Genomic DNA, 24,731 nt, shown 5'->3' with positions numbered 1-24,731 from the left:
CTGCTGCGGTGCCTCTTGCTTGGGCATTCACTCCAACAATAGCTTGACCCAGGGAAAATCTGTAGGGCTTCAGATTATTATACAAAACCCATCATTCAGTCAGGCTTTTGGAATGGTCTTGTTGATTCAAGGACAGTTGTGGTGACTAGATTCAGAATTCAGTTTAGAAGTAAATTTGAATGGATACATGTCAACAAGAAGATCATATAAAATGAAAGTGATGACTAGAGGGGGGTGTGTGGTAAAAAATTAAATAAAATTGAAGGGAGTTACCTGAGATTACTTGATTTAATTTGGGAGAAAGGTCTTATTATCTCTCAGGAGATTGAAAAGAATAAGTCTAAACTGGTATTGATTTTTATTTCATAAATAATGGTTCTGTGCTACATACAATCTACCAAAGAAAGAGGGAGAAATAGAAAAGACTGAATTTCCTATTTTTCCATGTAAAAAACAAAAACAAACAAACAAAAAAACAAGGGGCATATAATTTAGCTCCGATTGAAAGAAACAGTAGTTGCCAAACACGTGTTAGGAGGGAAGGAAAATAAGAGGAAAAGGAACCTGTCCTTATGTCAGAGGACCTGTCTGTGAAGTTAGGTCCTGGATCTGAAGCCTTGCTTACTATAAATTTCTGCAGTGTCATCAAGTGATCCTAGAATGTCCAAATCACATGCCATCAGGATTTCTTATCCTTGCCTTCACTCCTAATTTCCATCCATTCATTTAATTACTTCTTTATAAATTGTGCTATTATTGGCAATTTAGGAATAAAATGAAGATCTGAGAACTAACTTCAAATCCATCCTTCTTTCTTCTTTCATGGCCCATTTCTAAGTAATCCACAGCAATTTTTCTCCTATATACCTTTATTTTTCTTTACCCCATCTTATATCAGTGGACCCAGTTAGTGGAAATCTACTCAAAAGTTAGTGACGGTATGGTTTGAATCTGTTACTGCTTTTGACTGCCTTCTCTTTAAATGAAACAGGTGTTGCAAGAAACTAAATTACTGTAAATAATATTTGTTTATCGGATAGTTTTATTTAGAAAAGTGATTTTCTAAAAAATTTTAAAAGATTTTTTTCACTGACTTTTTCGTATGTGCTGGTATATTAAAACTTTTTTTTGAAGTGCATATTATTTTTTAAACATTGTATATCTGAAAAGTAAAGACACTTTAGTGACTATATGTCAGGCTAAATTTGGATACTTATTTTAAGATATCTTAAACTTGCAGAACTCTGATTTTGCAAGCTACCTTCTACCGTTTTTAAAAAATTATTTTTAAAAGGGTCTCTTCATAAAGTCAAGATAATCATGATTGCTTCTGTCATACTTGATATCAAATCTTTAAATAATTTTTTTACCATTTCATTAAAATTAAAATATAAAATAGGTAAGTTCACAGCCAATTTTGGGTGTGAAGAAGAGAGAAAAGATAGGTAGCATTTTTCCTAGTTTCTAAGTTGAATAAACTCTGTACTTCTACCTACTTAAATGTTTTTATTGTTCATGAGCCTAAAACATGTATAAACCCTTTCTTTTACCATATTATATTTAAATAAGTAACACTTCATGTCTTCTCCATATTAAGTGAAATATTTCCTTAACACTAACACAACACGAGTCAGTTCTCAGCCAAAGCAAATAGAAGAATGAATGCTTTGTTAATCATCCGTAACTAACGTGTATATACACAGAAAAAAAAAATCTGTTTTTGACAGGAACCTTTTGATGGAATTAGAAAAAAAAAAGAAGAAGAAGAAGAAGAAGTTTTAACACAGGTCAAGCCCTTTCTAATTTATGAGTTTAAAAATTATGTGTCTGTTTTTTTCAATGTAGGCATATGGTAACAAATCAAACAGTTATGGAAGAAGTTTTACTGAAAATCAACATTCTCCTGTCATTTACTTCCTACCTCCAACCCACTCCCTTGAGACAGCCTCTTTTAACTGCTTCGGAATTTTCTTCTGGTGGTTCCTTCCATGGTTCTAGTTCTGCATGATAAGTTTGTACTCTCTTTCATGATTATTTCATGATTTGTCAACTTGAGACAACATTTACTGAATCTTCAATTTGCACATGCCTGGCTCCAACATTTCAGAAATACAGGGAGTTATTCCCTGATGATTCTTTCAATCCATTTCTTTTCTTGATAAAGTTCCTCAAGGGGTTGGTACAGTTCCACCATTGTGCTCACCATTGTCCCTCTGCCTTTAAAACCGGCCTCACCCTCGAGCCAATCTTTTCCATCTACATTTGCTCTTTAATTCCTTCCCACTTTTTTCACTTATTCTGTTCTTTGCGCCTTTTCGGTGTGGGAAGTTGAAATAAAGCATAGATTCAGATTAGGGAAATTTCATAGTTTTCCTTTTAAAAATTTGCGAAATTCATTTCGGAAATATCTAACTCTTAAGTAATTGTCTTGTTTTGTCTTAACTTTTTCCCTGTGGGTCAATGGCCCATGATAAAGAGTAGGTTTTCTATCCATCACTAATAGATAGTAGCTGGGCATAAGGATTTTGATATTAAAAAACAAAGAGTAGGCATGCTATAAATTTGACTTGATGGATTTTATGCTGTAAAATTTTAGCATTCTTCTTAAGAGACTCTTAAAGTAATGTTAAAGAGAAATACTAAATTCTGAAATGTTGTCTTTTCTACCCTTTGCTCCTTCTTGGCTCAGCTGCTCTTTTCTACTCTTTACCTAACAATCCTCTTCAATATAGCTCATCTCCATTCTCCATCTTTTCCTAGGAGAAAATTCCAATTCAGAGTGGCAATCAGGATAAAAATGGAACTTGGTGCTTAAGTTTAGGACTTTACTTTTACTAGAATACATCAATTACTTCTAGAGATTCTAGTACTGACTTTATTCCTTTTAAACCAGTTTGTTTGAGACACTGCTTGGAAATATGCATGAAACTGTGACCGTTCCTAAATCTTCCTTCTCAACATCATTCAAATTACCTTTCTTAATTTCTGTTGCTCTAAAAAAGTCAATTTTAACCTGTGCGGTTAATCAGAATTCCTGCCTTCAAAATAGGGATAGTAGGTTGTAGATCAAGACTGCCAGGTTATCATTGAATTGGGGTTTTTTTTTTTTTTTTTGGTTGTTATATTGCTGAAAATACATTTTGGGATGTGAAATGCTTTGCCTTTTGAGGTAACCTATAAGTCTCTGCCATCTTCTTTCTTAGTACATATAGTCAGTAAGATTTACTCTGTTATTTTGCCTAATCAGGTATCAGAAGTTAACCTGCTTTTGTTTATTTCCTAGTTCAGTCTCTGTACTAGTTGAGGTTTTTTTCCCCCTTTATAGAATATACAATACATGGGGCGCGTGGGTGGCTCATTTGGTTAAGCGTCTGCCTTTGGCTCAGGTCATGATCTCAGGGTCCTGGGATCGAGCCCTACATCGAGCTCCCTGCTTAGCAGGGAGTCTGCTTCTCCCTCTCCCTCTGTTGCTTCCCCTGCTTGTGCGCTTTCTCTGTCTCTCTCTCTATCAAATAAATAAATAAATAAAATCTTAAAAAAAAAAAAAGAACATACAATACAATTCGTTGATAACTTTCCTTTTTCTTTATCAAATAGTATTTATGAAAGATATTTTTCATGGTGTTATACTATTTTCTAAGGAATTGATATAATTCCTGATTTTAAATGAAAAAATAGAATTTTTATTTTCTATGTTTCTGTGTCTTTAGGCTATCATTATATTATTAACATTTTAAATAAGAAAGAACTGATCAAACCTATTAAGAATATTAGGGTTTTGCTTTTGAACAGCCATGACCATAGAACATTTTCTTTCCCTACGTATCTTTGTATAGGGAATTTTTCTCCTTGTTTCAAGAAATTTTGAGCCTCTACCTACTTTATGTCTCACAAATTTGAAGTTATTTTTAAAAATACAGAGGAGGAATCATGCAAATTAACATGAAATTTGAATTCTGACACTGAAGCTACCCATGCCATTATTACGAATTGAAAAGCTTTATCCAGTTCTAAGTGGAAAAGGTAAGGCTTGGGAAAGCAGAAAAATAAGTAAATATATTTCTGTTTTATTTTTTAAAAATGTGATGTCTTAGGTAACATCGTCTTTTCAAAAAATTTTGCATAAACTTGATTTTTTTCTTGCCATTTTTTATTGAATTTTTACTAAGTGTTTCATAGTAAAACAGGAAAGTAAAAAAATTCCTACTTTTTTCATTACTAGTTTTTTAAAATTAATTTTTATTTGAAAAGTAATAAGTGGCCAAAGTTTTTTAAAAAACTAGTATAAAAGAATAAAAAGCAATTCTGTCTTCCTACTTTGTCCCTCTTTTCTTTCCTCAGAGAACTTATTAATTAGGTTTTCTGTGTATATATCCAGAAATACACATGCGACTATTTAATACAAAGTAAGAGCAGAATAATATTTTGTACCTTAATTTTTTCATTTATCCATATACAGTGATAGTTTTTTAAGTATGTAAGAGCTACACTAAAATTTTCACTATGTCATTACTTTTTCCTCACAAAAAACTTGTAATTGTTAGAGTTTTATTTTTTTTTAAAGATTTTATTTATTTGACAGAGAGAGAGAGAGAAAGAGCATGAGCACAAGCAGGGGGCAGCGGGAGAGGGAGAAACAGGCTCCCCACTGAGCAGGGAGCCCAGCATGGGGCTCAATCCCAGGACCCTGGGATCACAACCTGAGCCGAAGGCAAACACTTAACTGGCTGAGCCACCCGTGCCCCATTAGGGTTTTTAAATGTAAAGTTTTAATCGCAAGTGAATCATGGCTTATTCAAAGTTCCAGTGCAATTTAATACTTTGAATTCTATAGTGTATGCCATTTACAAATCACTGCCATATATTTCATGTTACTCGATCCTCTCAAAAACGCTGTAAATGAAACCTAAGGATTGTGTGGTTTGTTATGGGTTTAATAAAGTTCACATTTTTATCTTTCCTGAGGACCTTTTTCCATGACTTCTGACTTTTTTCAAAATTTCTCAGAACAGGCAGAGGCAGGTCTTTTCCTTTGTCTTCTAAGTTCTCCTCCCTCCTTGGTTCCCCTCTCCGGAAACACACGGCGCACACTTTTTTAAAAACCTAACGAATAGGGGTGCACTGGTTTTATCTTCTCTAGCTGCTGTGAAACTTTTGAGCTCGTGAAAGGATCTTATTCTCCTCTTGAAAAGAGACAAGCATTTAGGAAAAGCTAACCAAGTAATCATTCCGTTTTTTTGTCCTATGCAAGAAGGTATTCAAACTAGTAAAATATGAAAGCATAAACATCATATACAACCTCCTCTTAGGTTTTAAAAGACGTGCTCAGATACTGCAGATAGTTCTTCTGAGTCTTAGCTATGCATGGCTTTCGTGTCAGATCACTTTGCGTGCAGTAACCTGGTAGTAGTTGTTGTTGCTTGTATTATAATTTGAGCACCAATAGCGTACTGGGTGCCACACCAGACACATCCCAGCCCGCCGGGCACAATTTGATTGACAGAAGCTATTCCCCTAGAATGGTAATAATTGCACAAAAGCCAAAGGAACTGAATTGAAATTTTTATCAGTAGGTAACCTGAAATAACCTTTTGCTGGATAATGTTCTCCAAGTTAAAGTCTATTTAATATTTAGGACTTTAGTTTCTAAGATACTACCTATTAGGGTACTTACCTTTGCTAATATGTTAATGAATAAACAAAAATATGCCAGCCAATTGTGCTCCTGTAAAATGGAAAGGCCAACCAAGATCATGTCACGTAACCCCTTTTGCTTAACAGGCTTTTCTTTTGCCTTTCTAATAGTGGATGGAGGATACCCAGATATGAATTCATTTTGTCTTACATCTACCTCAAAAAAACACCCCTAAAAACCTGCAAATGAAAATAGTAGAACTGATGATAGGATTTAAACTCTTATACTTACGTCTTAACAAACCTATAGCAAGTCTAAACTTTCTAGGCCTAAGTTTCCTCTATAAATAGTTGTAATAGCACCAGTTTTATCTATTTAGTAAGATGTCAGTGAAGATCAAGTAAATAATTACCTTGAAATAGGTCACTAACTAGATAAAAATGCTCACTAACTTTGTAGGTGTTGTTAGATCAAATGGTGTGAAAACATAGATCATTTTTCTATAAAGGGTTTCTGGAATATATGTAAATAAGGAAAGAGATATAAGTGGAATTGAAAGGTAATTTTTGTTTCATAGAGAAATAAATAACTGGGGTCGCCTGGGTGGCTCAGTCGGTTAAGCATCTGCCTTCAGCTCAGGTCATGATCCCAGGGTCCAGGGATCAAGTCCCACATGAGGCTCCTTACTCAGTAGGGAGCCTGCTTCTGCCTCTCCCTCTGCCTGCTGCTACCCCTGCTTGTGCCCTCTCTCTCTGTCAAATAAATAAATGAAATTAAAAAAAAAAAAAAGAAAAGAACTGAAAATCTCAACTCTTTCTCTGCAAGCTGTCGGGTATAGCCAGTTGTCTGCCTCTTCAGAGGCATTTTAGTAGAGTGGTTGCAGGAGTTAAGAGTGTGTGTGGGCTTTGGACATTCCTAGTTGTGGGGTTTGGGGAAAGTTGACGAACTTCTCTGTAAATGAAAAGTGAGAATAGTATCATACCTATATCATAAGGGTGTTGTGCATTAGCACATGTGCTTAGAACAGTATTCGATATGTGGTAAGTTGTCACTATCGTTTTGTTGTTATTTATCTGACCTAAGCAGCAGACAGAATTCTAAAAGTCTATGATGTAAGAAATGTTTAACCATTTCCACCACAGGAAGAGGTCCTGAGCATGTGTTTTCACATGGTCTCTTTTCTTTCTTCCATATGTAAGAAATAGTCTTCAAGCTTTTCATATTAAATACTCTAAAGAAAAGAACTCTTCTTAGGATTAGGATTGGCAATATTATATAATTCTTATAGAGAGTTGTGTGGTAGATACACTACACAAATCATGTGTTATCCGTAATTGCTTACTGAAAAAGTTCCCTATAACCAGATAAATTATTTATTTGAAATGGTAGTAATTTGAGGTGTTGAATCTTGCATTTTAACAATATTTGCTGATTTTTACCTGAAAATGTTAATTGATCTTTATAGTACATCTTTTTTTACACTATATTTTAGAGAATTATATCTTAATTGTATGTGATTGTTCAGTTTACAATTTTAATGGTTAATTATGAGTTTTCAACTTCAGAAAGTTTAAGATATTTTTATCGCCCTGGAGCTGAAAAAGTACTTTAAGGAATCACCTGCCTACCTTCCTGCTCTTAGGCAAGGCTGTACCTAAAACATCACAGAAAGCTATGGTAATTATCTGTATGACTTTTTTAATCTAAAGAAAGAAGATCCTATAACTTGCCCTGAAGCAAGCTCAACACTACAAAAATATTTATTTAAGTATTTAATTATACTGGAAGCTATGAAGTTGGGGCATCAATATGAGGACCTGGATATCTCTTTACCCTTACTTTTCATATTCTTTTAGTTACCTGTAGGGGGAAAATAACTTAAAAAAACACTTAATCCACTTGGTTCAGAAGCAAGTAAATGTTTCTTATAACTGTTCCATGGCACCATAATCTGAAAGTGCAAGAAAATAGATATATATTCTAACAGTGGTATTTTACCCTTTAGGCAGGTTTGGAGTTGGCAACACAAGCCACTAAGTAACTACCTGAAGGAGGAGAGGAAGCTTTCTGTACGGGCCAGCATGTCTCCTTTAGAAACGACGACATTCAAATTTATGCATTATATCTACCATATTAAAAATCCTCATGTGGTAGAATACACAGGTGCTGATTATCACATGAAGGTGAAAACATGCCACCTGTAACTTAGAAAATTCTAATATTCAATAGTTTTTATGCCAGTTACCTGCATCCCATAATTGGGCCTTTCATCTATGCTTTGCTACTTTGCACAAACTGAATGTCCCTTGAACTTTTTGTAGCGATGACAGGAATGATGCTTTAACCCTAGGTTGTCCTCATGTATTTTGTTTTCCCTGAAAAATCTCATTTACCTCATGTTTTAAAATGGTATAGTGTGTCTCTGGTAGTAGATCACCCAACTTTCCTATCTCTCTTTAATATTATTTGTAACACCAACTCTATAGTGACCCTTTAAAGAATGTTGATATCAGGAAGATTTTTTTAATGGCGTGTGGATGGTCATTTTTAGCTGCATAGTATATAAAAGTCGAGGACTGTCTCCTATGATTTGCAGGTGAAGAAATATATATATATTTAATTTTGAGAGAGAGAGAGAAGGAGAGAGAATGAGTGAGTGCGTGCAAGTGGTGGGGGTTGGGGTCGGAGGGAGACTGAGAGAATCTCAAGCAGGCTGCACACCCAGCATGGAGCCAGACACGAGGCTCGATCCCGTGACCCCAAGATCATGACCTGAGCCAAAATCAAGAGTCAGATGTTCAGCCAGCTGAGCCACCCAGGTGCCCCGTGGGTTAAAAAATATTAAAGAGCGGGGTGCCTGGGTAGCGCAGTCGTTAAGCGTCTGCCTTCGGCTCAGGGCGTGATCCCAGCGTTCTGGGATCGAGTCCCACATCGGGCTCCTCAGCTAGGAGCCTGCTTCTTCCTCTTCCACTCCCCCTGCTTGTGTTCCCTCTCTCGCTGGCTGTCTCTCTGTCACATAAATAAATAAAAAATCTTTAAAAAAAAATATTAAAGAGCATTGGACTGTGTTTTATATTTGACAGTTGTCCAAAGACTTTATGAACTGTATCACCGAAACAAAAATCTATATGTAGCTGTTAAGAAGTGACTTATGCCAGAGTGATCATTTATAGTAACAGGTATTATTATTGTTTTTGTTTTTGGGTAGATCATGGTGGTCACTGAAAAGTTTAAAGGTGTTTCTTTGCAACCTTACTACCAGATTATAAAGAAATGACCATATTCTGCCACATGTAGATATTTTTAAAACAAATATCCATTAGCATACAGGCACAAAACAACTTGTAGCAGCCTGTTTTGTAAGGTCCATAAAGGAAGCTTTGAGCTCTTCATTTAGGCATTCCAACCATCAGCTTGCATGAAAGGTTTAGTAAAACTAGATACACAGCATTTACACGGCAAGATTCAGCTACCCTTCTAGTCAGCATCAGGCAACCAGAAATGCTGCCAAACCAGTGGCTAGATACAGAACTGTTAAGGGAGCAATTCTGGGTACCATCTCTAAAAGTAAAGGCTGTATAAACCATGCTTGATTTTTATACCCTATGTATTGAAGAATGGAGAATAACTAAAAAATATTTTATCTAAATCACAGTTCCTCAATATCTAATTTTAGTAATGAAAGCCCATTTCTTTTTTTTTTTTTAAGGTTTATTTATTTTAGAGAGCACTGGCGAGAGGAAGCATGAGCTGGGGGGAGGGGCAGAGGGCGTGGGAGGGAGAGGATCCTAAGCCGACTTCCTGCTGAGTGTGGAGCCCAATGTAGGGTTGATCCCAGGACCCTGAGATCATGACCTGAGCTGAAATCAAGAGTTGGGTGTTTAACTGACTGAGCCACCCAGGTGCCCTGAAAGCCCATTTCTAACATTGATTTTTATTAACCAATAAGCTGTTTATTTTACCAATAAACTCCCTTTCTGATAGTTCACTATGCTAATTAACAGTGTCTCAAGTGTTGATCACATTATACATTAAAGAGGTGCTTGTGGTCAGCGCCTCTGGAGTTTAGCTGATACAGTGCGCACTCCACTTGGCTTCTCAGTTAGGAAAATTGACTCCCCCTGAAGTAAAAGTTTAACCGTCACATTCATATCTGTCACATCCATCTTTACTGGTTTTGTGTGTATTTTAAAGACATCATAACAAGAGTGTTGTTAAATATTTGAAATGAAAGAAATATAATACTTATCATTTTTCAATGTTTTAAAATTTTAAAAAATGTTTCAAAATCATTTGATTAACTTAAAATACATGTAATCAATTTACTTATTCACTGATACTCTTTTCTTCAGTAGAGATTTGAGATCTGGCTTTTAATTTTTTTTGTACAACTCTTAGTAAATTCATTACTGATATTTAGAATCATGTTTACATGTCTGTTATTAAGTGACATAATTTATGTAAATTAAATTTTGTTATTTATATTTTGTAGAGTTTATGTATTTTAATTTTATAAGCAGATTGGTTAGTTTTATATTTCTTAACTAGAGACCAATATCATTCATTATCTTATAGGATAAAATTCAGGCATTCATTCAACAATTGCTGAGCACCAGCTGTATGCTGGGATTAGGTGCTGCTGATGAGGGTGGTCCCAGTTTATACATTTGAGGAACACAGAACAAGAGACAACTATTTCACCAGCCTAAACACCTGCCTTGAAGAGTCTCACAGGCTACTGGAGACAAACAAGGGAATAACTAATAATTGATACCATATGGGGTTAGGTGCAGGGAATTCTAACTCTGGTTGAGGAACTGGGGAAGGCCTCTCAGAATATTTGATTCCTTAATTCAGTTGTTCTCAATGTGGTGGTGGGTAGAATGTGGGGGCATTGTTGCCCTCCAGGAAAATGTGGCAATGTATGGAGAAATTTTTTAAACATACTTTTTTTTTTTTTTTGAGAGAGAGAGAGAGAGAGGGAGAGAGAGAGACAATTGGATAGAGTTTTGCAGAGAGAATCTAAAGCAGACTCCCTGCTGAACACGGAGCCTGATGTGGGGCTCAGTCTCACGACTGTGGGATCATGACCTGAACTGAAACCAAGAGTCGGCCACCCAGGCGACCCATCTGGAGACATTTTTGATTGTCATGATTTGGTGGGGAATAGGGAGGATGTGTACCAGCATCTAGTGGGTAGAGGCCAGGTATGCTGCTAAACACTCTACAATGCATAGGAAAACATCCCGAAAAATCAGAGTTATTAGGTCCTAAATGTTAGTAGTTCTGTGGCTGAGAAATCCTACTTTAGTTTGTTTTTTGCCCTATCAGTCACTTTTCTTTTTAGTATTGTAAATGATGTCTTTTACTACATAGTAAGCTTTTAGTATTTATGTATCCAAATTCGTGTCTTTTCTTTTATGTAGTACAGTATAGTGCTTAAGTGTACATATTGCAGAACCAGATTGCCTGTGTTCATATTTCAGCTCTTTCACTTACTAGCTATGTGACCTTGGGCAAGTTGCTTAATCCTTCCGTGCCTCAGTTTCCTATCTTTATTTTTATTTTATTTTATTTTTTAGAGAGGAAGGGTGGAAGGGGCAAGAGGGAAAGGAATAGAGAGAATCTTAAGCAGGCTCCGTGGCCAGCATGGAGCCTGACACCGGGCTCGATCTCACAACCCTGAGATCATGACCTGAACTGAAATCAAGAATTGACGCTTAACCGACTGAGCCACCCAGGTGCCCTTCAGTGTCCTATCTTTAAAATGAGGTAGTAGTATCTATCTCATAGGATTGTTGTGAGGAACAAATGAGAAATTACAGTTAAGCACGTAGAGTAATGCCTGGCACAAAGTACTCTATAAGAAGTAACCTCTATTGTTACTTCTGGTTTTTGTGCCTTTTTTGGGAAGGTCTTCTATGCCTCAAAATTATAGTTACGTCACCACAGAAAAACTGAATATCATATAAATTGGCAGAATATTTTCAGAGCATGAGATGCATTTGGGGGAAGAGGCTGTTTGTGTTTTCATGTGGAATCAGTGACAGTATCCTAACTAGCTCTGCTTTGTTAAAGAGTTTTAACTTTATCCTGGAAGCAGAGACAAATCCTTGACAAATAATGAGTGTGAAATAGTTGTATAAAGAGTCCCACACTTATCAAATCATTGTGGAAGGAGAGATTGTACAGTGCATAATAGTATTGGTACTATTTGGGAGGAGATAAAGAAGAGCTCCTCACCTCAGTACAAAAGGAATTCCAAATGGATAAAAAAGTTAATCAAAGACAATAAGATAATCAAAACTAAAAGAGAATAGAAGTGAATATTATTAAATCATTGGATGAAGAACTTTTTAAGCTTCTGAGCAGTGGGAAAGAAATGACAGAGGAAAATATACATAGATTTGTCTCCATAAAAATCAAAACTAGTATCTATTTTTAAAAATCATGCTAAGACTCATTGGTTAGGGTCCACCTATTGATGGGACCTCAGTTGGTATAACTTCTAGAGGACAAATGGCAGTCATACAAAACACTTTTTAAAATGTGCACGTCTCAGTTATTCAACCAACAGAAATTTATCTTAGTGAAATAGTTAAGTATGAATATTAAGAATTAACTGAAAGGATTTTTATATGGTTATTGCTTATACTGTAATATGAAAAATTAGAACCTCAGTCCCCACAAACATGGGATTAAATTGTTATGTCCATACAATGAAATATTTGTAGGCATTATAAATGACATCATGCTAAAATATTGGTAAAGAAATATAGCCATCGTATTTTAATGAAAAAAAGTAGTTTACAAAAGAATATGCACAATGTATGATTAAATTTTTCTTAAAAATGACTAAAGTAAGCTAGAAAATCAATACAGTATAACAATGTTTCACTCTATAGGTGGGGTTATATGTAATTTTCATATTTTTTTTACTTCTCTGTATTTTGTAATTATTTTCTTATAATGAACCCTGCATTATTTGTATAATAAAGAAAATATAAGGTTTTTAAATTAAGAGATTAAACAACACAGCAAGAAAATATATTTGCAACAGAAGTGGCAGACAAAAGGCTAATATTTTCAATATTTAAAGAGCATTAGAAATCTTTTTTTAAGAGTAAGATCCAAATAGATAAATGGACAAAGAGCATGACTAGTTTTACAAAAGAGAAAATATAGACGGATAATAAACACAGAAATATATTCAAGGTCATGAGTTATCAAAGAAATGCAAATTAAATGAAAGAAATACAAGTTTTCTCTTAACAGCTTAGCAAAGATTTAAAAATAATAGTGCTGCTGTGGGTGTGATGAATGAGACTAGCACTGTTGTACACTGTAGGTTAGAAACTTTGGTATGATTTCTTTGGAAAGGATTCAAATACTTTACTCAAAAATTCTACTTCTAGGAATCTGTCCTATGAAACCGTCAAAAGTTCCAAAACTACTTTGGGCATAAAAATGTTCGCTGCAGCATCATTTCTAAGTGACAAATGTGAAGTGACTTAAATTTAAGTCCATTAATAGGAGACAGTTATGTAAATTTTTGGTGTAACCATGGTTCAGAATGATATGCAACTTCTAAAATTTAGGTTTACAAACTATAATGTTAACTTTAAAAAGCATAAGAATTTGCAAATAGTGTCATCTCAACTATTTTAGAAAGACTAGAAAAAATATGTCAAAGTATTAGCAGTGGTTTCAGCTAGTTGGTAAAATTCTGAGTGATTCGGGTTTGTACTTTTTAATGTATTTATAATTTTCTATGGTGAATTTTCTCATATAATCAGAAGAAAAGGTGTAACATTAAAACAAAAAGGATTACACACATAGAATTATGGAGTATGAAATCTAGATACGTATGAGACTGGAGAAAGGGCAACAAATGCAGAGGTGTTAGCAGTGGTCTGTTCACATGATTGGAGATGGAAAGAATGGGTCCAGATTCTGGAGAGATTTAGCAGTTAGAGCCAACTTAATTTGGTGAGTCCTGGGATTGAGAGGATTGATTGATGGTAGTACAATTCACTGAAATGAGAACTCAGGAGAAACAGTTTAAGGGATGGAGATGATTCAGTTTGGTTATGTTGAGTCTGTGATATGGATGAAAATAAACAACTAAGACCAGGTCTGTCTAGTTATGAAGATTTGGAGGTCCTTATCAACACACACATTCAAGTCCTGGCCGTGAATGACATAATCCTTGGGTACCAGGTGTTTAATCTAACAGATGAATCTGTTTCCCTTAGAACACTTACTGGAAACCAATTTAAAAATCTGGTACTGGACTCTCTGACAAATAAATAAATGAAAATCTTAAAAAAAAATAAAATGAAAAAAGGGGGTGCTTCAGTCAGTTAAGCGCCTGCCTTCAGCTCGGGTCATGATCCCAAGGTCCTGGGATCGAGTCCCACATTGAGCTCCTTGAGCAGCAGGGAGCCTGCTTCTCTCTCTCTCTCTGACAAATAAATAAAAATCTATAAAAAATAAAATGAAAAATGGTACTGTAGTCACTGCTTAAGGTAAAAAAACTACGTACAATAAATTTTTAGTGGCTTTCTTTAGGATTACAGGGGAAGTAAGCCTGTTAGCAGCTTTGTAGTAGACTTGACTCTGTGGTGTGTGTGTGTGTGTGTGTGTGTGTGTGTGTGTATGAGAGAGAGAGAGAGAGAGAGAGAGAGAGAGAGAGAGAGAAATTTGGACAGCCTGAAACTCATTTAGACCTTTGACTTGAATACTTGTAGTTTTATGTATATCTAGAGTTTCCATCTATTTGAGAGGTTGAGGTTTTTTTTTATTTGGATTTTTTTTAGAGGGAGTTTAGATTTTATTCTAAAATTAATGTCATAATTTTTACAATGTTTTTGAGTACATATCTAAACAGATATTTAATGTTGATTCTTTCAATTTACATTTGTGCTACCGAACTCTCTTCCATCCAACCATCTAGGTTGGTTATTTTAGCTGATACAGTTTCTAATTAAGTCTTTGTGGTTGAGAGAGCTCCTTGTGGCATGTCTGCTTTAGCATTTAATTGCTCCATGGAATCCAAATTAAATTCTGTAGTATTCCATTTTGGTCTGCTGATGAAGCAAAGATCTTTTCAGCATGACCTGAGAAATGTGGTGCTTGTGACAGCTCAAAGGACTAGCATCACAATTTTGAAAAAGTTAGAACTTTTTGATTTCTAACTTGACTCTTATCACTTGAAAGTAAAGTTTGAAGTGTTGTCATAAAGTTCAATGAGAGAATGTCAGCCACATAATAGTCTCTCAGTAGGTATTTGTAGAATAAATTAAAAGCAAAATTGTTGGCCTTGATACTATAGTGCACCAAATTATTTTGTCTTAGAAAGAATAAAGTCTTGGGAGGTGTTTTGTTGAATTTAAATGAAAAGTACCAGGAAGCAATTGTGATATTCTCTGCTAAGGGTGGTATAAGGTGTTTTTGCATTGGGGGTGACAGGATGGATTAAGAAACTTAAAAGATCCCTTCTAATTCCACATTATATTATTTGACAATTTTGGTTCTTAAGTCAGTAGAGATGATGGTAATTTACACAAATACTTGAGTGTGTTAGTTCTTTACTGCAGATAATTCATATAGTCATAAGACAGAGAGTGAGATCTGATAACTGAGACTTTTAAGTGTTAGTCTCATCACACATCTTTAGAATGCTGTCCAGAGTTCTATCTACCTGTCACTTGATTTGGTGCCCTGATTCAGTTGTATAGAATCAGAAGAGAATTTAGAGTTCTGATGGTGAAGAATGAACAGAATCAGGGATTAGATTGTGTGCCTCTAAAAGGATATATGCTGCTAGCATTAATTTATCATCAGGTACTACTACCTGCTTAAGGTGATGTTGAGCCATAGAGTCTAAACAGATAACATAAAGAGTCATGGTTGCAAAGATAATCACAGGTTTACATCTAGAGAGTTCCAATAAAACAAATTCTTAAACAGTCCTAATGAGTCATTAAGAGTTTCTATATTAGGAGCTTAGGTCAGTGGAAGAGAGGTGAACTTTGTTGTGATGGCTATTTCTTTATTAAAGTGTTTGATTTTGAGGCCTGGGTGGCTCAGTTAATTTATGTTATGTGTATATTGAGTATAATATGCTTTATTTCATTCAGCTTGTATACCCTCAAAAAGAAGGTTCATTGATGAAAAATTTAAAAATAAAAAAAATTACAGGGGCGCCTGGGTGGCTTGTTGGTTAACAATCTGCCTTCGACTCAGGTCATGATGCCAGGGCTCTGGGATTGAGCCCTGTGGAGGGCTCCCTGTTCAGCGGGGAATCTGCTTCTCCCTCTTTCTCTGCTCCTCCCCCGGCTTGTGCTCACTCTCTCTTAAATAAATAAAATCTTAAAAAAAGAAATGGTGAGTTCTGTTCTTGTAAAATTCAAATGAAGAATTTGCTTCTGGCAGTGTGACCAATTAGCTAGCATGGGTAACTCCCCTATTGGAAAACAGTTAAAAACTTGGGTAAAATATGACCAAATGAGCTTTATAAATGCATTCCTAAAATAGCACAGAAAGAACCCTAAGAAGTTAAAAAAAAAAAAATTGAAAGCAGGAAGTCTAGAATCATTCATCATAGCTTTCCCACTGAGAGTATCTACCAAAGCCATGATTTACTGCTTTAACCACTGCATGGAGATGCAGAAAGTCTAGTATAGCACCTCCCATGCCCCCATGCTCCCATGCACAAAGCTGATATCTCAGCGCTGTACCATCAGTGTAATGAATTTACTGCACAGAAGAAAACAGTGAGGAGGGGTGCCTGGGTGGCTCAGTCGTTAAGCGTCTGTCTTCGGCTCAGGTCATGATCCCAGGGTCCTGGGATCGAGCCCCACATTGGGCTCCTTGCTCAGTGGAAAGTCTGCTTCTTCCTCTCTCACTCCCCCTGCTTGTGTTCCCTCTCTCGCTGTGTCTCTCTCTGTCAAATAAATAAAATCTTGAAAGAAAGAAAGAGAGAGAGAGAGAGAGAGAGAGAAAGAAAGAAAGAAAGAAAGAAAGAAAGAAAGAAAAAACAATGAAGAAGCTTGCCTCTTCTGTTCTTAGTATTAATAGGTAGAAGAGATATCAACCTTGAAAATTTATAACTAGGAACTAGTCTTTATTGGGTTTCAATTGTATATGTTCTTAATGTGATGAAATTACTAATTTCATTAAATTTTGACCCTTGAATATTGAGTCTTTTTAATATTCTCTGTGAGAAAATGTAAAGTATACATGAAGCATTCAGACTGCATTGCAAAAGGAAAAGTTATTTAAGAAGAAGCACTTGTGTGATTATTTGAGTTACAAGGTAAACTAATCACCCTTTTCCCCTGGAACACTTTTTTCTTGAAAAAAAATGACTCACTGGTTATGCACACTTGGGTATATATTTGACAAACATTTTCTTGAAACTGAATAAATTGAGCCTGCTATTTAAGGGTAAGTTACTAAAACTATTTGCTCCCAGTGATGAAATTCAGGCTTTCAAGTGAAAATCAGAATTTTGAAAAACTTGATATCTCCATGTTAAGCTTATAGTTTTCCAGTGTCTAAAGATTTTTCTGATGGAATAGGTAGTGATATAAGCAAGTATGGTTACTTTGGTATTATATAATAGGGCGTATCAACATTTAAAATACCTGCATAATTCAGAGAATCAGTATTTTCCAAAGACCAAAGTGTATTATGTTACAAAATCATGCATGAGTAAAAAATCCATTCAACATGGATTATAGAGCACTGGATCTTAATTTAACTGAGTTTGAAAAGTTAATTGATACGATTTCAAATTCCACATTACCGTTAACCTTTAAGAAAGTACCATTTGTGGAGTTTTAATATCATACCAAAGGAGACCCCAAATTATCTGAAAACATCATTAAAATACTCCTGTCTTTTCCAGCTGTCTATATGTATGAGGTTGGATTTTCTTCATATACTTCAACTGAAATAACATACCACACAGATTGAATATGAAAGTAGATATGAGAATCTAGCTATCTATTAAATTGGACATTAGTGACATTTTAGAGAGGTATAAACACATTAAAGAGATTTGTAAGAATATGAAACAGTGACAGTCTTATTAAAGTGTTTTGGGTGGCGCCTGGGCGGCTCAGTTGGTTAAGCCTCTGACTCTTGATTTTGGCTCAGGTCATGATCTTGGGGTTGGGCTCTGTGCTCAGCAAGGAGTCTGCTTGAGCTTCTCTCTCTCCATCTCCCTCTGCCCCTCCCCCCACTCTTGTGTGTATATGCTCTCTCTCTCTCTAAAAAATCTTTAAAAAATTGTTTTGCACAGAGTGTATACAGAAAGCAACAGGTCTGGATGGGTTCACTGATGAATTCTACCAAACATTTAAGAAAGTTTATCAATTCTCTACAATCTCTTTTGGAGGATAGAAGCAGAGGAAATACTTCTTAACTTATTCTGTGAGGCCAACATTACTCTATACCAAAACCAAACAAAGACATTACATGAAAAGAAAACTACAGACCAATACCTCTTAATGACATAGATGTAAAAATTCTCAACAAATTTTTAGCAGATTGAATCCAAAAAAATATAAAAAGAATTACAACTAAGTGGGATTTATCTCAGACATGCAAGTCTGGTTCAGTATTTGAAAATTACTTAATGTAATCCACCACTAAAACTTAAAATTCACCTGACTATATCAGTAGATGAAGAAAAAGCATTTGACAAAATCCAACATCCATTAATGATAAAAAATCTCAGCCAACCGGGAATAGCAGGGAACTTCTTCAACTTAATAAAGAACGTCTACAAAATCCCAACAGCTAACATCATGCTTTATGGTGAGAAACTCAAAGCTTTCCCACTAAAGCTTTCCCACTACAAGGCAAGGATGCCTCTTTTACTACTTCTCTGTAGTGTACTGGAAGTCCTTGATGATGAAATAAGACAAGAAAAGGAAATAAAAAGTATACAGATTGGGAAGTAAGGTATAAAACTGTTTTTGTTCACAAAACACATGATCATCTATGTAGAAAGCAAAAAAATTAACAGAAATGCTCCTGGAACAAATAAGTGATTATATAGCAAGTCTATAGGATACAAGGTTTATGTATAAAAGTCAGTTGCTTTCCTGTATATCAACAATGAACAAGTGTATTTGAAATTAAAAACACAATTTCATTTACATTACCACCCCAAAAAGCAAAATACTTAGGTATAGATCTTGTACAAAACATGTATAAGATGTATATGAAGAATACTACAAAATTCTGATGAGCAAAATCAAAGAACTAAAATAAATGGAGAGATATTCCATGTTCATGGATAGGAAGACTCAATATTGTCAAGATGTCCATTCTTTACAACTTGATCTATAGATTAAATGCAGTCCCAATGAAAATCCCAACAAGGTGCTATGTGGATATCAACAAACTGATTCTAAAGTTTGTGTGGAAATGCAAAACTCAGAATAGCCAACACAATATTGAAGGAGAAGAACAAAGTTGGAGAACTGACATTACCTGAATTCAGGACTTAGTATAAAGCTACAATAATCAATACTGTGTAATATTGGTGAAAAAAGAGACATCAGTGGAACAAAATAGAGAGCCTATGTAGACCTCCATAAATGTAGTCAACTGATTTTTGGCAAAGGAGTAAAATGAAGGAAGATAGTCTTTTCAACAAATGGTGCTGGAACAACTGGACATCCATATGAAAAAAAAATGCATCCAGACAGACACTTTATACCCTTCACAAAAATTAACTCAAAATGGGTCAGTGACCGAAATGTAAAATGCAAAACTACAAAACTACTGGAAGATAACACAGGAGAAAACCTAGATAATATTGGGTATGGTGATGCTGTTTTAGATACAAAATGAAACATATGATCCATGAAAGAAATAATGGATAAATTCATTAAAATTAAAAACTTGCTTTATGAAAGACAATGTAAAGAGAAGAAGAGAAGCAACAGACAGAAAATACTTACAAAAGACATATCTGATAAAGGAATGTTATCTAAAACATATAAAGAACAATACAAGAGCAAACAACTCAATTAAAAAAATGGGACAAAAACTTTAAGAAACACCTTGCCAAAGAAGATGTACAGGGGCGCCTGGGTGGCACAGCGGTTAAGCGTCTGCCTTCGGCTCAGGGCGTGATCCCGCCGTTGTGGGATCGAGCCCCACATCAGGCTCCTCTGCTATGAGCCTGCTTCTTCCTCTCCCACTACCCCTGCTTGTGTTCCCTCTCTCGCTGGCTGTCTTTGTCAACTAAATAAATAAAAAATCTTAAAAAAAAAAAAGAACATTTTGTGTAATAAAACTCTGAAAAATCATAAAACCTAAGTAGTGCTCCCCCCACCCCCACCCCGGTCCTCATATATGGGAGAAAGAGTTCAATTTCTAGTTGTGGTTTATGTGACATTTTAATAGGTAGAGGAAATCAGTCAAAAAAATTTTTAAGATTTTATTTATTTAACAGAGAGAGAGAAAAAGAGAACATAGCAGGGGAGCTGCAGAGGGAGAGGGAGAAGCAGGCTCCCCACTGAGCTGGGATCCTGACATGGGGCTTCATCTCAGGACACTGAGATCATGACCTGAGCCAAAGGCAGACACTTTACTGACTGAGCCACCCAGGTGCCCTGTCAGTCAAATATTTTAATCAGAGAGGCATTATATTAGTTGTTCATATCTTGGGATCCATAATAAATGAACCATCTTACTATGAACTATTCTGTAAGACGACCTTAACTTGAATAATTTGGATGAGAGATATTCTGTCCGACTTCTTATAACATGAAAAAAAGGATACCCCGTTTAACTAAATTGCTTGCTACCGTTATGTTTTATATTATGTAGTTAGTCTTGGATGGGGGGGGGGGTGGGGAAGTGGCAACATTAGCTACATTGCTTTTTTGGTAAAATCTATGTTTAAAAATATTTGTAAAGAAGCCCTGAACCTCACAAAAATGTATTTATTTATTTTATAATCTGTTCATTCTTTACTAATAAAGTGGTTATAATTTTTTTTTCTCTTTTATGCTATACAGAGAAAACATTTATTCACCTATTGCTTGTGTTGTTATCACCTGAATAGCAATGAGGGCACCTTGAAGTGGAGAGTTTTTTTTAGGTCTGGTAAGAATGTAGGGGTTCCAGGCATGAATTTTAGTAACATAACAGCATTACTTTAAAGTAAACATCCTGCACTGAGTTATGCTTATTTGTATTTCTAATTTCAAGATTGGTGATCCTGGATGGACTATTTATAATATTAATGTAATAAACCAGGTTAAATGGTCCACAAATATTAATAATAAATACTATTTACTAAGCACCTACCATATGCTAAAAATCCTACTAGATATTTTAGTATGTCATTGCAAGAATCTCTCTATGACATATTTCTAGGATGGAAATTATTACTCAGTTGTAAGATATGCATGTGTTACACTTTACAAAGTAATGTCAACTTGCTTTCCAAAGTGACTGTATCTATTGAAACTCCCTCATGCAGTGTGAGAGAGTTTGCATTGTACCTCATTTTTATCAACACTTGGTATTTTCCAAACTTTAAAAACATTTGCCAATATGACAGTGTGAAAATGAGGCTCAGATACATGAAGAAATGGGGCAAAGATCAACTAGTGAATAAATGCTGATGTGACATTCAAATGCTGGTTTGCCTGGTTACAACTACAATAGGCTGGATTTCAAAGAAATGGAAATATATAGTCTAAGCCTTTTTTTTTTTTAGATTTTATTTATTTATTTATTTATTTATTTATTTATTTATTTTAGAGAGAGAGAGAGAGAGCGCATGAGAGAGCACGCATGTACCAGTTGGGGGAGGGGCAGAGGGAGAGGGAGAAGCAGCCTCCCTGCTAAGCAGGGAGCCTGAGGAGCACTGAGCTCTGTCCCAGGACCCTGGGGATCATGACCTGAGACAAAGGCAGACACTTAACCGACTGAGCCACCCAGACGCCCCAGCTAAGTCTTTTTTATTACATAAGAGTACTTAGGAAAAATGAGAGTGAGAGTTCTTAAGTAAAATGATTATATTATGTAAGAGCTTCCTTAGGGGAAGTATTTCTGAAAGTGTGATTTTAGATTAACTGGATTAGAATCACCTGGTAGTAGTGGTGTGGGTGTGAGTCGGGCGGGATGGGAGTAGAGATGGGAGGTACTTATTATTTTTAGAAATGTGGCAGATTCCTGAGCTGATCTCTGGTTTTACTAATTTAAGATCTCTGGGGGTGGGATCCAGTTATCTAGATTGTCTAAAGCTCTCCTAGTTTTTTGTTTTTTAGTAAACAGTAAAGTTTAAGAACTTCAGCTTTAGGAGTTTTGAAGTTATTCCTCAAATACTGTCAGATTCACATATAAACAGGTATAAACATAGGCCCAGAGACAGAAACTTACTCTTACATGTATGTGAACGCTCACTTCTTACTGACTTTTGTCATCTAACTTCCTTTCTGAGTTCCTTTCCTATTTATTCTCTTATTTCTGTCCTCTTGTCCACCTTGCATATGACATGAAATAGCATTAGGACTCTGGAAGCAATAAGAGTAATTCTCTCTACACTCTCTCTGCCTGGGTGGCCTCTACTCTTTTCTGGAAGGATGATAGGATGCAAAAGACATGCTCATCTCGCAAGTGCAATCACTTATTTCATTCCTCTTTATAGAACTGTTGGTAGCAATGATAGCAATTTTGGGTGGGTAAAGATTTAAACTCGGTCGTAAGAAGTGAAGATTCATGGAGGTGGGGTTAGAGTTGTGAAAGATCCTTATATTTTTCTCATTACTGTTCTTTTTAAATATTTTTTCTATGAGACAGCTAATTTTAAAGAGGGAAACAGTATGTGAGCTTGGTGAATGGTATTACTAGAAATACCATTCAGACCTCTTTTCCCAGCACAGACTTAAGTGAGATCCTGTGTTAATAATAGGAATGGATATCATAGACTCAAAAGAGCTTTGTTCTGTTCACCTGTCCAGACCTTTCAAAGGGCTGTTTTCATTGTTGCTGATCAAGTAAATACTTAATTAAGTGGTACAATTAGTTATGTTTAGAATTCAGTAGCCTTTATTTTCTGTTGTTTCAGAGAAGCTGATTTACCAAAAATTTAAAAACTCCTTGAGTTCAGCAAAAAAACCTTTTTTGTACACAGTTTTTATCTAAAAAAATAAATTTGAATGTTAATCATCAAAACTCTAGATTTTGTTGGAATTATCCTTAAATTGGGCTTTCAAATTATGCTCATTTACAAGTTATCTTAATTTTTATAGTTTGATTATTTGCTTATAAAATTATATAATTATTATTAAGGGATTAGTGTCATACTTTGTGAAACAGATTTGTTTAACAAAATCTGAAAGTAATGTGTGGCAGTTTGTATGTCATGCTTCCAAAACAGAGGCTTTAAATCCTATATTATATGTAAAAGTTGTTAGCTATTCTAAAGGTACAATAAGAGATTATTGTTCATATCAGTGTAATAAATTGATACTACCTGATCATACTTTTTCATTTTGCACATTGTCAGAACCTTGGACCTTAATCTTATTCTTTGATTGACAGTAGCGACCAGGGAAAGAACACTTGTATTGTTTGGGATAGTCACATCTGTTCAACTTGATTCAGTTGAGGGTATTTGCATATTCTTAAGTATTTCTTCTGAGAGGGCTTAAATCCTTCTCAAGTGCTTGATGCATTTTTGAAATTCATTCATAAGGTATCTACATGCACTAATAGTTCTGTATAATATTGCTGTGCGTAATCTGACAGATAAGACCACATTTTAAAACAAGGTATTCTTTAGGGATGCTACATTACATTTTTACTTGTCCTGCTGGCAGAAATGTCAGTTTTTTCTAAAAGGCTGGTTTAATGTTTTGATTAAATTAGTGTATCTTTATTTTAGTCAGGTTTGTCAATCATAAGACAAATAAAGTAAAAATTAAGTAATAATCCAAAGGTTAATGGTAGTTTTTCCTGCCTTGGTTGGAAAATTGAATAATTTTAGATAAAACCATTGTAGAGCTTAAATGGATTTCTGATTAGTCTCCTTATTTTATAGGGAAGGTTAGTGAGGCTCAGGTTTACTTACTCAAGGTCACACAGCTTGAAAATTAGGCCTGATTTTAGATCTGAACTCCCAGACCAGTAAATCCTAAGGAATGCTGGTATATGACTTCTGGTTTACATTAATGATGGCATACATATGACCTCTGATTTACATTGTTTACAAATTATCTTCATCTAAAATGTCCCCTTGCCATTAGAACACATAGTCAGGTATTATGCCTTAATCATCATCATATCTCTCCCGAATCAATGACGTATCTTATACATAGGTAATGCCCAATCATTATTTTGCTGTTCTGTTTTCATTGTTCTCCTAGGCTATTATTCTGCAAAGAATAATTTTGAAATGAGATAGCTTATTACTAGAAAGCTAAGTACTTGATAGCAAATAGGTTTCATTTTGTATTCATTTCCGATGAATTTGGTAATAGCTGTGTGGAGCATTTTGAGACCTACTGGAGTCAGTTGGCAGTGTCTGCCACAGATATGGCATCAGAGAAACCAATGGTTTCTTCCTTAGTAAATGTGATCCAAGGGGAAGGAAAGAGGACTGTAGAGTGGAGTCATCAGAAAAGTCCCTGGGAAGAGATAAGGCTCAAATTAGAGAATAAATAGAACTCAGATACTATAGGTAAAAACGAGGTTAGAATGCCATAGAGGCTGGGAGTTCCATAAAAAATTGGAGAAATTAAAAAAGAAATGTCATTAGGTTACATTAAATAGAATGAAAGGAAGGAAAACAGTTGTTGAGTACTTTCGATGCCTATCTCTGTGCTAGATCCTCTTTTTAGAGGAACTGTGGACACTTTCTGTCCTAGTTTGCATTCCTTGCTTTTTCTTTCCTGAGATATTTAGGGTTGTTTTAGTTTATCTTTATTTCTGCCTGGGCCAGCTCTCTCCAATTTTTATCTGTCTTATTTAAAGATATAAAAGTTATAAACAACTTCATCACAATAATAATATTGTGTTATAGGAATTCATTAGGGAAGGAAGTTTCAACTGTTAT

General features: G+C 35.2%; 1 protein-coding gene across 5 annotated transcripts in view; it reads left to right on the top strand.

The window, feature by feature from the left end:
* The window catches only part of EHBP1 (EH domain binding protein 1), a 327,617-nt gene that overhangs the window by 99,228 nt on the left and 203,658 nt on the right, over positions 1-24,731 (top strand). The gene's annotated exons all lie outside the window — the stretch shown is intronic.

Source organism: Ursus maritimus, unplaced genomic scaffold (genome assembly GCF_017311325.1).
Source record: "Ursus maritimus isolate PB19 unplaced genomic scaffold, ASM1731132v1 scaffold_6, whole genome shotgun sequence".
In the NCBI taxonomy this organism is placed as follows: Eukaryota; Metazoa; Chordata; class Mammalia; order Carnivora; family Ursidae; genus Ursus; species Ursus maritimus.
The sequence above is the reverse complement of the archived record's forward strand: the minus strand, read 5'-3'. Positions and strand labels throughout refer to the sequence as shown.